The sequence below is a fragment of the Hemiscyllium ocellatum genome, chromosome 2 (genome assembly GCF_020745735.1).
Source record: "Hemiscyllium ocellatum isolate sHemOce1 chromosome 2, sHemOce1.pat.X.cur, whole genome shotgun sequence".
Classification (NCBI taxonomy): Eukaryota; Metazoa; Chordata; class Chondrichthyes; order Orectolobiformes; family Hemiscylliidae; genus Hemiscyllium; species Hemiscyllium ocellatum.
In genome coordinates, this window is record NC_083402.1 from 99,929,380 (window position 1) to 99,943,257 (window position 13,878).

The 13,878-nt window shown below is 39.1% G+C and overlaps 1 protein-coding gene across 11 annotated transcripts in view; it reads left to right on the forward strand.

The window, feature by feature from the left end:
• Nucleotides 1-13,878, forward strand: part of LOC132824400 (nuclear factor 1 B-type-like) — a 561,732-nt gene that overhangs the window by 307,386 nt on the left and 240,468 nt on the right. The gene's annotated exons all lie outside the window — the stretch shown is intronic.

Here is a 13,878-nt window from a genome sequence, read left to right on the forward strand (position 1 = left end):
ATTTCTTGGGTCTTTCAAGTTTTTTGAGTATTGTTGAAAGTTTTCTAATTAGGCAAATGGAAAGCTCTCCTGATTTTTGTCTGAGAGATAGTGGACAGGCTTTGAGAAGTCGGGGTGAGTTACTTGCTGCAGGATTGCTGGCATCTGACCTGCACTTGTAACCTCAATATTTATTGGCATGGCTCAGAGGTTATTTGCCACTTGTCAGCCCAAATCTACGTAATGTCCAGGTCTTGCTGCATATGGACATGGAGTACTTCAATATTTGAGGGGTTGCAAATGTACTGAGCATTGTGCAACCTGATACTTATATACTTCAAGGAAATTACAAGCCTAAGAGCAGTGAACATACCCACTTCTGACCTTGCAATGGAGGAAGGTCATTGATGATTGAAGATGGTTGGACCCTGCAAAAGTGTCCTGAAGCTCAGAAAACTGATTTTCAACAATCATTTTTCTACGTGTGCAGTATGACTCCAACCAGCAGAGTTTTTCTTCTGATTTCCATTGATTCTAATTTGTTGGGGCACCATGATGCCACAATTAATCACGTAGGATTTTGATGTCAAGGACAGCCAGTCTCACCTCATGTTTAGGATTTGACAATTTTGTCCATGTTTGAACTAAGACTTTTGAAACTGAGTGGCCCTCACATAGCCTGAAGTTTTTTGGAAGAGTATTTCCCAAACCTCTCTTTGTTGATGTATTTAATATTGAAGTAATCTGTTATCTGCTGCCTGATGTTATTTTTTAAAAGGGCATGCTTCACCTTCACTGCTTCATTGAATAGAGCCTCAATTTTTGTTTTTGCTATTTGTTAGTGAAACTTGTCCTCTTGGTATTATCTTCGTGGATCTGATCTGTAGACCTCACATTCCAAAGCAGGACACATACATGACCAGTTACAATATTCTAACTGCAGCTTAATCAATCACATAAAATCTCTCAGCTTATATCTTTTCTATTATACTGTCAGTGTTCACATATATATTTTAGGGTCTCATATGCCAAAATGAACCAGGTGACAATTTGGTAAATAAGCGGATGTTTGTGATATTGTACAAATTTAGATATCAACACAAGATCGGTAAAGAACGTAACGAAAAGACAAATGTGTGGATGCTGAAAATCTGAAATAATACAAGAACTACTCCACAGATTAGACAGCATCTGTGGAGAGACAAGCAGAGTTTAAGGGATGGAATTCTCCATTCCTCGTAAGCAGTGGGAATGGGAATTAATGACAAGTTAGCCTTTGAGAGAAATATGCCCCCTATTTGGCACCTCATCAATTAAATGATGTCAAGAACATCCATTGAGGACTTTCTTGACACACCAGCAATTAAGACATTTATATGGTTAAGTAATGGCTAGTTAGGGGTCTCTACTCATCACCTCCCCAATATACCTGCTTTCCGGCTGGTAATAGAAATGTCTGGCTTGTCCGGTTTGGTAGGATATGGGGTGTCCTTTCATTTGCCACAGTCTGGGACTAATTGTAGCTGCACATGGAATGAAGATCCAAAGTGTCTGCTTATGAAAAACCAACCACCTCGCCTTATCTCTGATCCACCTAACACTCTCCTCTCCTTTCTCCACAATTCCCACTGCATGATACATTTAACAAAAACCACATTTCTTCTCAATTTTGGAGCCCCTGAAGTCTAGGTCTCAACCAAAGATGTTCAGCACCCAGAAGCTGCCACCCTCTGGCCAAAAGCTTTTGGCGAGTGTTTTGGATGACAGGGTGTACCCAGGAGGTTCTTTTTGGATTTGTAATTAAGAGAAGACTCAACAACAGCAATTTGCTTAACTATGAACATTTATTGAGTAATGATAAAAGATGAAAGTGAAGGAAAAATAAAAGATTGAACTATGACGATCTATTAATTTTTTTTAAATGTGAAAGGAAGGGAAAGAAAGCAATGAGCCTCATGCTCTCCTGCAAATTGGAGACCCCTTGATCGATGGCTCATCTGGAGGCTAAGGTTTCTTCTGAGCACTATTCGTGATCCCAGTCCAAGGTGAAGTCCAATAACTTGGAATGAAACTCTCTTTCTTATACAGTCAAACAAATAGCCAGCACAGATAAGCACATGCAGAAAACAAGCTGCCTTCAAGTGCAGAAAAGAAGTTTTAATTGTGCCATCTGCAGCACGTGCAAGAAGGTTCACAGGTTATCCAGCTGTTGAATATTATCAATAATTTTAGCCCTTCAGCCATGTATACAATCCATCCCGATGATATTTGACAACATATGTTGCAATTCTTTTGCAATTGCAGACACAAATCAGAAATAGCTGCACAAGAACGTATAATAAGAAGTAACATTATAATGTAATCTACACTAGAAGATTAAAACTACAATGAAAATAACCAACACCAATAAAAAAATACAACAATGGGCTGTATCTCCAAATTAATGATCACAGTAGCCTTTGGGGACCAACCCTTAAATATATATCCCACCCGTAATGTACATTCAAGGCCGTGATGGAACCGACAAGTCATGCCATGTACCTGTCTGCCTCCGATGGTTTAACAAATTAAGAGGAGCCTATCAATTTCCATGGTAAAAACAAGGACTGCAGATGCTGGAAACCAAAGTCTAGATTAGAGTGGTGCTGGAAAAGCACAGCAAGTCAGGCAGCAGCCAATGCTAATGCAAATAGCAGTAATATCCTTAATTACAGTCACTGTCAACCATGACACATATATACACACAATTTAATTTATTCTATCTCTCATCCTGGGGTCAAGGATCCCATTTCTGCTGAAGGCCCTCGAAATCTGCAAGAGGGAGAGAGGGGGATTAAAAAGCGAGTTTGTCAGACTAGCTGGCTGTTAATCAATGTTACATTTTTTCAGTTAATCTATTTTCATAATTTGCTCTAGAATTCAGGATGTTCCAGATTCAGGTTCCTTAATTTTTTAATCTTCCCTATCCATAGATAACCTCACTCAATGACAGCAAAATAACATCATGCATGGACTCAAACTTTCTCCAGCTCTCTTCATCTGTATCCATCTTGAGGATATTTCTTCAATATAATTTCTTCCTTGCCAATTTTATGAATTATTGTATGCTTCATTGAGTGGTAACTATCTCCTTATGCAAATACCTCCTTTGTGCTACAATACACATGGCATCAAACATTACAGCTCTAACATTCATCAGGTTTTACCTTCGGCTTATGCTTTACACATTTTGTTTTTCCTAGAGTTCCCTTACCACAGACTCCTACTCCTCAGCCTTGTTTCACATACACTAACTGTCAGGTCAGAGACAGTCTGCGATTCTTTAGCAGGACGGTGAAGGTGGCCCAAAAATTGAGATTCAACTTTTATTTCTGGTACCCACAAAATCTTTGGGATTCATGGTCTTCCACCTAATGCTCTCCACTGTCAGCAATAAGGTTCTCAAGACTGGTATATAGTGGGAACAGGTAGATGAAAAAAAAAACAGGGCTAAGTTTTCTTATGGTGGTAAAATACAAGTTTTTTAACCCTTTGTGATGGGCAGGTCATGCTTCACAAACCTTATTGAATTCTTTGAGGATGTGACAAAACACATTGATGAAGGTAGAGCAGTGGATGTAGCGTACGTGGATTTTAGCATGGTGTTTGATAAGGTTCCCCATGGGACGCTCATTCAGAAAGTAAGGAGGCATGGGATACAGGAAACCTGTCAGTCTGAATACAGAATTGACTGTCCCATAGAAGACAGAGGGTGGTGATAGATGGAAAGTATTCAGCCTGGAGCTTAGTGACCAGTAGTGTTTCACACTGATTGGTTCTGGAACCTCTGCACTTTGTGATTTTTACAAATAATTTGGATGAGGAAGTCGAAGGGTAGGTTAGTAAGTTTGCCAATGACATGAAGGTTGGGGGAGTTGTGAATAGTGTGGAGGTAAGTTGTAAGTAGTCTGTTGTAAGTTCCGAAGAGACATTGATAGGATGCAGAACTGGGCTGATAAGTGACAGATGGAGTTCAACTTGGAAAAATGTGAAGTGATTCACTTTGGAAGGTCTAATTTGAATGCAGAATACAGGGTTAAAGACAGGATTCTTGGCAGTGTGGAGGAACAGAGGAATCTTGGGGTCCATGTGCATAGATCCCTCAAAGTTGTCACCTAGGTTGATAGGGTTGTTAAGATGACATATGGCATGTTGGCTTTCATTAGCAGGGGGATTGAGTTTTAAAGCTGTGAGGTTATGCTGCAGCTCTACAGAACCCTGGTTAGACAACAGATTCAGGTTGGAGTATTGTGTTCAGGTTTGGTCGACTCATTATAGGAATGATGTGGAAGCTTTAGAGAGTTTGCAGGGGAGATTAACCAGGATGCTACCTGGATTGGAAGGCAGGTCTTATGAAGAAAGGTTGAGGGAACTAGGGCATTTCTCATTGGAGCGAAGAAGGATGAGAGGTAACTTGGTAGAGGTGTTCAAGATGTTGAGAGGCATAGAAAGAGTGGATAGCCAGAAACATTTTCTCATGGTGAAATGTCTATCATGAAGGGGCATAATTTTAAGGTAATTGGAAGAGATGTCAGATGTGGGCTCTCTACTCAAACAGTGGGGTGTGAGTGAAATGCATTGCCAACAGTGGCAGTAGAGTCAGATACATTAGGGACATTTAAGCGACTCTTGGATAGGCACATGAAAGTTAGTACAATGAAGTGTAAGTAGATTAGTCTGATTTTAGAGTAGGATAGAAGGTCGGCACAACAGCGAGGGTGAAAGGGCCTGTACTGTTCTATGTTCTCTGTTCAATGTTCTATTACAACATCACCTACTGGTTTAATCATACAAATGCTCAAGATGGGGTATCAGTCTGTCATCCAATGGGAGCTTTCACTCAGTCCACCATTACCTCTTCCAGAGTTCATATTCTTTAATTTCTGTAACATCTTGACATAATAACCAATTTTGATCGTAATTCTCCTTACATCCCTTTCACTAATACTACTTTCATTGTTTTAAAGTCAGTTTCTCTGTGGATTTTGTGTCAGTGCCTTGATTTAAACAATGTTTTTATGCTCTTCCAAGTCCCCAATCCTTTTGCCAAGTAGGTGTACATGTCTGAGACCCACTTTTGCACACCTACATCAGAGTCCCAAGATCATGTCATGCATTCTTGACTCCCACATGATCTCATCAAATGATCTCTGTGGTTTTACTTATTTCTCCACGTATGATCCCAATTGATCACCAATTCAGTCTTTTTTAAAAAGAAAAGCAAGGACACAAGTATCACCAAGAGAATGATATCAGTTTGGTGCTCACATCTAAACTTCCTTTTCATTAAATGTATTTTAACCTCAATCGTCATTTCAACCTGTTATTCAAATGTTTTTGACTTCTGTCACTAGCTTCCCTTCCTAATTACTTCATTTATCCAATTTTTTAATTTAACTATTATGAACATCAAATTCCAGAGATCTGTAGAGATTTGTCGTCCGTGGAACATAATGTTATGATATTTTAAAATAGAAAGCAAACATTTCTGTTTGATTCAGGCACATCATACTTTGATTGTTCTATCTCTAAGGTGATCACATTTTTTAAAGTTACTTGATTACTCATTTTAGATATTTGATATATATCTATTTAAATTTATCCAAATTTAATATTCTGTTTCCTTCCTTAAAGTCGCTAACCATTTTTGAATGAAACCATTCAAAATGTGTGCATGCACATTATCATTTCTCAGAATCCCTTTATATTTTCTCGTAACTACTCCATTTAAATGTTTTGGAATAGCAGGGCTTGTGAGTCTGAATATAGTTTTTGTTATGATGTACTTAAATGTACCCAGGTTCAATGGTTTTGAGATTCCTGACACTCACTACAATTAACATTTCCATTTGCCCAACATTGAAATACGTTATTGATGAATGGCTTGATGGGTTGAGAGTGCATCATTCATTACTGTGTTGCGCTGTTGAAATTCAGCAAATGTGTTCAGCCTTCAGTATCTCCAACTTCTATAAAAAAACCTCCATCCATTCCACATCAAGCACAGCGGGTTAATTAGCAATATAGATTCAACAGAGGGGGGGACACGTTAATGTTTGCATGCAATAACGTCATGCATCTCACTTCCTCCTCTGAAGGAGTCAGTGTGTATACTTTTAGCAAAGGAAAAGCCCACTCTTTTGTTAAATTTGCCTTTCCTAAACTCTTCACCCACAGCGAGTTGTAGTTTCAACATTCCAATTTCCCTAACACTTGGATATTAACAACGAGTTAAGCTTATCATCCAGAATTAAAGATTCATTCGTGTCAAAACAGTTTTTGGACGTTCACTCTGGCCAGCAAATGAAATTCCAAATATGGTAATTTACCCATGTCCGAACAAACAGGAGCCAATTCCAAAAGGTAAATTATTACCAAGTTTTACAAGCCAAATTTTTGAATCAACATTTCACACATTCTTGCTTCAGACAACCATGATGGTTTCTTAAAAAGACATTACATTAACTGTGCACGTTCCACACTCTTACGGGTACACACAAGCATACACCACATTTTCAAATCACCATACATTCCCAAAATGCAAACTTACTTGAAAGTATCCCCAGATCTCAAGCTCCAGGGCACAAAAACACACAAATTGTACAAGACGACATTTAGCTACCAAAAAACAAAGCTGCATTCAAATCAGAAAACAAAGAGGTAACACGTCTACAACGTTCAGCGCACTTGCACAGCACAGGAACCTGGCTTCCAGTTCTCTCTTTTCTCTGGTGAAAACCATCCCCCATCCTGGGATATGGAAGATCTCCAGAACATCAGGTTGCTTTTCCCTTCTCTTACGCATTTTCACAAATCCCATCCTCTTCATCAAAAGTATCTTGGATCACAGGGTGTATCCAAACAGTTCTTTTTGTATTCGGTTAAATGTAGTTAAGAGAAGATACAACAACAGCAATTTTCTTAAAACAGCCATTTATTGAATAATGACAAAAGATGGAAAATGAAAGAAAAATAAAAGACTGAAGTATGACCATCTATTAAGTAATAAAAAAGTGAAAAAGGAAGAAGAAGAAAGCAATGAGCTTCACATCCTCTTGCACGTTGGAGACCCCCTCGTTCGATGGCGGGTCTGGATGCTTGGTTTGATCCTGACACTGTTCGTGATCTCAGTCCAAGGTGAAGTCCAATAACTTGGAATGAAACTCTATCTCTTATACACTGTAACAAACAGCCAGCACAGAAAAGCAGATACAGAAAATAAGCTGCTTGCAAGTTTTGATTATATCGTCTGCAGAACAAACAGGAATGTTCAGAGAACTCATTGAGGGTCATACAGTTGTTGAATATCATCAACAATTTTAGCCTTTCAGCCCATCAGTGAGGCAGAAGCTCTCTGCCAAAACCTCCAGTGAATCAAAAAGCTTGTCAGTTGGCTCTTAGCAAACTGATTAGCTCGTAGCCTGGCAAGCCTTTATGGTGATGAGGACAGTGATGCAATTGCCTCTTCACATGCCATTCACACACATATACCTTACACGAATACACACATAAACACATATATATCCTGAAAATGGGGAAATCATGACTCATGTTTCAAATTAATGTCATTTCATTAAAACTGAGTTACACTTGTAGCAATTTTTAATCAGGTGCAGAGAGACAGAAAGTTTGGTGGTGGCAGGAATGCGGGGGAGGAAAGAAGAACAGTGAAGGTTTGTGAGAGAGTCAGAGGCAGGACTAATTAAATAACATCAGGGATAATGGTTCCGACACAACATTGTGTCATCATGAAATAAAGCATTGGAAAACTGGACTAGAGGGGCCTTTATTGGCAAAAACCTGACCATCACCTGAAGCTGCTGTCGAGAAATGTGAAAGCAGTTTTCCAATTACGAAATGAAATTTCTAAATTCAGTCTGGGTATGCAAGGTCATGAAATACCTAATTGAAAAATGAGGATTCAAGATTCCAATAAGCTCCAGTAGGGCAATGTAAAGATTGGAGAATGCTGAGGTTAGAGTGGGAGAAAACTACGCATTTAAAATGGCAAAAATTTAAATTACCACATATCTGAGTTCCAACTTGCAGATGAAGCAAAGCCATCACCTTGTTGTCACTAAGTGGCAAAGAAAGCCATATCTTGAGTGTTTAGTATACTAAGTTTAAAGAACTATAGGCAAATTGCTTTTTCATTTGGTGCAAACACTTCATTAAATGTAAAGTGTTTTAATGATATCCTTGGTTTGTTGAGAATATACCATTATTTGTACATTATTTCCCTTTTAAATTCCTAAATGCTCTCCCCAACTGCTCAAAATTTCCACATATTTTTCCACTTGCTTTTGTGATGTGTCTTCACCATGGAGCTAATAAACCTCTCAGACACCATGGAAAAGGGCTGTGTATTTAGAAACCTATAGAATCTCCAACCAAATTTAATCCTGCTTTTTTACAGTTTAAGAGACTTTCACTGCATCAATAGTCTGCTGTTCCACAGTGTTGTAATGTAGTTCAGAGTCACTCTCCTTTGAGGTACAGTTTCTGTTTCTCATTAAAGATCTCTTCAGAAAATATTTGGACTCAAGAGGTTTCATGGATCTCTAGGTCACTTATTGCCTCTATAGATAGTCACCAATGTATTTCTTCTGCAATATTCCTGCCTTTAGGAAGATGCAGTGATAATTTCAGTGAACTAGAGGTCCAAGCTAATATCCTGAGAACATGGGTTCAAATATCACTATGATTGTTGGTGGACTTTAATATAAATCTGCAATAGAAATTGTCTCAGCAATAGTGACCATGACTGCTGTAATGAATTGTAAAATCTCATCTAATACACTGATGTTCTTTCGGGAAAGAAATCTGTCATCCTTACCTGTTTGACCTACATATGACTCTGGATGCACAACAAAGTTGTTAACTCATAGCTGCCCTCTACAATGGGCTAGCAGGCCACTTAGTCCAAGAGCATTTAAGCAGCCCCCACATCCCATGACTGAACATTTTTAAAAAAATACTCTGCACTGACATATCCACCGCTTCCTCACCACATTTGACAAAATCCCTCAAGGTGGCTGGTCCAGGAGATTACCTAACATGGGATCCATGGTGAGTTTGAGTACATAAAGAGTGGAGCTGGAAAAAGCACAGCAGGTCAAGCACCAGCAGAGGAGAAGGGAGTCAACGTTTAAGGTTGGAACCTTTCATCAGTACTGGGGGAGGGGAAGGTGGCTGAGAAATAAATAGAAGGAGGGATGGAGCTTGGGGAAAGGTGGATGGGATGGCAATAAGTGAATGCAAGTATGAAGTGGCTGCAACTGGTCAGTGGGAAGGGTGGAGCGGATAGGTGGGAAGTAAGATGGACAGGTAGGGTCAGGTTAAGCGCACGAGGTGGAAAGGGAGAGCTGAGTCTGGGAAGAGATGGGGGTTGGGGAAATTTGGAAGCTGGTGAATTCTATTTTAAGGCAGTATGGTTATAAGATCCTGAGGAGAAAGATGAGGTGTGCTTTCATTAGTTTGTGGCTGGCCTTGTATTGATGGTGGAGGAAGCCCAGGATAGACATGTCCTCGGGGAAGTGGAAGGGGGAGTTGCAATAACTGGTAACTGGAAATTGACTAGACAGTACAGGCGATAAATGTTCCGTGAACTAATTCCCGAGTTAGTGCTCAGTCTCTCCGATGTAGACAAGACCACATCGGAAGCAAAAGATGCAATAAATCTGATGAGAGGAAAAGAACATGAATCTCTGCCAGACATGGAATGACTCTTTGGGGCTATGGATGAGGGGGGAGAGGGGGTGGAGTGTGGATGTGGGGGGAGGTTTTGCACCTCCTGCTGCCACAGGGAAAGGTTCCAGGTTTGGAGGAGGGATAGGTGGGGTTTGTGGATATAACAAGGGAGTCGCGGTCCCTGTGCAAAGCAGATGGGGTGTGGAGAGAGAAATATCATTTTGGTGATGGGGTCAGACTGCAGGTAATGGAAGGAGGGTGAGGACGATGCATTGGACTTGCAGATTAATCGGTGGAATGTGAGGACCTGGGGGACTCTACCCTTGTTGTGGTTGGCATGGTTTGTTTGAGGGCAGAAGTGCAGTTGGGTTGGCAGTTGGTTTGATCATAGAAAACAAAGGATAATTGTGGAGGGGTGTTTTTCTGATTAAAGATCAATGGTGGACTTTAATATAAATCTGACACCATTGGTGTTCTGCAAGGATCAGTACTGGGACCTGTTGTTTGTCATATATATGGATAAAAATTGCAGTGGTCTGATTACTACGTTTGCAGATAACACAGAAGTTGATGGAGTTTTCAAGAGGTTATCAAAGAAGGGATATAGCAGGATAAAGACCAGTTGGACAGAGAAATAGCAGATGGAGTTTAAACTGGACAAGACTGAGATGAAGCATTTTGGAAAGTTAAATGCAAGAGAAAAGTATACAGTAAATGGTAGGACCTTTAAGAGCATTGTTATACAGAGGGATATTGGGTATGAGTCCATAGCTCTCTGAAAGTGGCAATAAAGTGGTCAGAAGGCCATCAGAATGATTGCTTTCATCATTTAGGGCATTGAGTATAAAAGTTAACAAGTCATGTTGCAGCTATATAAGACTTTCGTCAGGCCACATTTGGAATACCATGTGCAGTTCTCGTGGCCACACTATATGAAAGATGTGGAGATTTTGGACAGGGTGCAGAAGACGTTTACCAAGATGTTGCCTGGATTAGAGTGTAAAGAGAGATTGGACAAACTTGGATTTTTTTCCACTAGAGTCTTGGAGGCTGAAAGGCAATTGGATAGAAATATATAAAATTGTAAGCTACCCAACTATATACCCTATAAATGCATCTTACAATTTTATATATCTCTCCTTACATTTCAGACATTTTCCTAGTGTAAAAATGTCAACTGCTGGGAGCATAGGTTTAATGAGAAAGGGGAAAATTTTTACTGGAGTGTGGTAGGTGCTCAGAATGTGCTAACAGGGAAAATGGTACAAGCAGATATGGTAATAATGTTTAAGAGGCATTTAGGCCCACACATGAACAGGCAGGGAATAGAGGAATAGGGAATCATGTGTAGGCAGATGTTATTAGTTTATAATGGCATTGTGTTTGACACAGACATGGTCAGCCCAAAGAGCCAGTCCTTGTGCTATACTGTTCTATGTTCTTGGATAACCATATTCTGCAAAGTTTGATCCAGAATCTTCTCAGGGACTCTCTAGCATCTGTTCAATTACAGCTCCAACATAGGGATATTCTGCAGAGATTCAGTTTTGTAGCACATAATGTAAATATGCTGCCCCTAAATAATCTAAAGATCCTTGATCATTCACATATTCCACTCCATGCGAAAACTAACTGTATAGCCTCTTCACTACGTAAAAGTCAATTATCAAAAAGTACTCATGTTCAACCACACATTAATGCCAACTTCCTGTAAGGCTGAATTCCAGTTGAAGTTAATTTATTAACTTCCCCGTATCCTAATGAAGTTGCACATGATCCTATAGAAAGTAAACAAAACTTCCTGTATAAGTGCCATCTGAATTTTTAGTGCAGTGTTATTACCATAGTCAACTGCAGATTGCTTATATATTGTAAAGAATGAGTTCTAATATTGACTATTCCATTTCAAAAAAACATTCATTACTAGTGTCTCCTTTGTATCCTGTTATCAAGTTCCTAGACGTACTACCACATTCTCATCATTAATCAGCAAAAGAATTTCTCAGCAAAAATTAATTTTGATCTCTTATTACAATCTTAACATTCAGTTGACTGGCCATTAGTCAACTAGATTATCAATTTTTCCATTTTGGAACAGCTGTTAACTTGTTAGCTATCCAATCCCCTCAAAGTATCTGTTATTTTGCTGAGTACGCAAAGCAGCATCTGATCGCTGTCTTTCCTACTTTTAGCAAATTCTTAAGAGCTGCTTCTTTGACTATATTTATCATATTTAATAACTCATACCTGTTGACTTTTTCCCACTGACACCCTTCTCTGTTGGTGAAAACTGAGGCAGAGTTATCATTTGATATGTTCATTCTTCCTTCAACCTAGTAAATGGTATTTAACAGAGAAGATGATATTCTTTGGAAGAAGGCAATATCAATGATATAGCACAGTTCTAAAGAGTATGAAGGGAAATGAGAAGTTGGGGGTTGTTGTTAGGAAAGATTTTGAGTTGTCTGCAATTTTGGATTTCATAAGTAGAAATATTGATGTAATAACACCAGGAAGTCATATAGAATCTTCATGGTGCCCTGATCAGGTCACAACTCGAGTACATAGAACATAGTTCAGCACAGTACAGACCCTTTGGCCCTCAATATTGTGACAGCCTTTTATCCTACTCTAAGATCAGACTCATTACATAACTTTCACTGTATTGTCTTCCATGTGCCTGTCCAAGAGTTGCTTACATGTCCCTAGTACTGCATGCAATTCTGGTCTCTACACTTCAGAAAAAATGAAAGTCTAGTAGATAATTGAATATTGCATTCAATTTAGAGAGGATCTGACACTAGTATTTTAAACTTAAATAAGGGCAGTTATGAGGACACAAAAACAGAGTTGGCAAAAGTGAACTGGGAAATTTGGTTATAGGTACAGTGGTGGACATTGAAGGAGATATTTCAGAATTGCCAGAAAAGGTATCTTCCAGTGAGAAGGAAAAAAAACGATTCCAAGGGAAAGACACAAAATCCAACTAAGAAATTTAAAAATAGTCCAAAATTGAGAGAAAAGATATTTCATTTCAAGTTGAGTGTCACGATAGAGAATTGGACATAATTTAAAGATGCATAAGGAATTTAAAGAATAGCAAAGAAGGATGGGAGTACTAGAGAAAGCTAACCAGAAAGATAAAACAATCAGTAAAAGTTTCTACAGATATTTAAAAGGAAAAAAAGTAAGTAAATGAGACCTCTAGAGAGAGAATGTAAAATTATTTTAAATTTCTGTTTTAGTCAGATATAGAGCCAGATTTTCTCTACCCTTGACCTTGTAGTTCTCTAGTACTTGTTAGAGGAAGGCAAACCACACCCCATTTTCACTGTTCTGTGAAAATAGGGTGCCATATGGGTAGGGGGAGTAGTTGGCCATGTAAGTAGGGTTTCAGCTGTGAGTGGATAGAGTGGCAGGATAGGATGCCAGACATGTAGTGGGTAGGTGTCAGGTAGATAGGGTACTTTACTAGATAGGGTGCCATGTATGTAGGATGTCAGCTGGGGCAGAGATAGGATATCAGGGATAAGATGCCATATGTGTAGGGGGAAAGGTGCAGTTTTGTAGGGTGCTAGACAAGTAGGGGGGAGCAGTGCCTGGTGGGTAGAGGGTGTGAATCAGTTTGAGTCTAGCATAAGGTGGTGCTTTGTGTCAGGATGCAGTGCGTGGGCAGATGCCAAGTCACGGGGATTGGTGGGTAGGGTGTGTGGAGGGGAATGATTTGTTTAGTCTGGCAGATGTAAGGGATCTGTAGAAGAGGTAGCTTTGGGTGTATGAGATAAGTACAGGGTCAGTTTAATAGTTACTCTGAGTTAGAATACATAGTTAAGAGTCAATCTTTTCGCAAGTAACAATTTACTTAATTTTATCAGAACTCTCTGGTGTCTGCAGTTTATATGAAGACTTCCAGGCAGAGTGGAATTGAAATAATAGAAGTTTAAAATGATCTTGGAGAGAACTGCTACTACCTTTGCAATTGTATGAACTTCCAAAACCTTCAGAAATAAAGAGAAAAAGCTGAAAATATTTTAACACATGAACATATTTTTGGCAAATTTTCCAGGAATGTTTAAAAATTATTTTATAAAATTTTAATGATTAAATTGCAGTTTTTAATTTTAGTCATCATTCAGTAATTGTCTGTTTTAACCTTTCTCCTTCAATAAA